Here is a 486-nt window from a genome sequence, read left to right as displayed (position 1 = left end):
CAAGGAACAAACACGTAGGACTTAAAAGGGCGTATCTGCATGCGACATAAAATTCTCATTTTTCCTCCCCAAAAGTGTTGTGGGATGGGAGTTGTTTCCCAAGTGTGTCGTTCAAGTTAGTGTGCTTCAGTGGTCCTCCTCTCCATGATACAACTTTGTACCGGAGCAGTTTGGAGAGGTTACTGCAGTAATTAAAACTCATCACCTTTTTGTTTCCGGGTTCCTTTTGACGCTGTACAGTTGTGGAAATGTGATTGTTCTTGTTACTGTGCATTTTATCAATAACTGGTTTATGATGATTCTTGTTGCTGTATATGTGTATTTGAAAATAAATGCTATGAACTCAGTTGGCGTGAATGAGTATGACACACAAAATCACCCCACGTGCGATACTACAGACACACACGGTCTAATTACCCACACTTATCAAAAACTCCCAACACGCTCAGGTTCAACAGTGAACGACTTGAGACCAGAACAACGGCA

The sequence above is a fragment of the Solea solea genome, chromosome 21 (assembly GCF_958295425.1).
Source record: "Solea solea chromosome 21, fSolSol10.1, whole genome shotgun sequence".
NCBI lineage: Eukaryota > Metazoa > Chordata > Actinopteri > Pleuronectiformes > Soleidae > Solea > Solea solea.
This window is presented reverse-complemented; position numbering follows the sequence as displayed.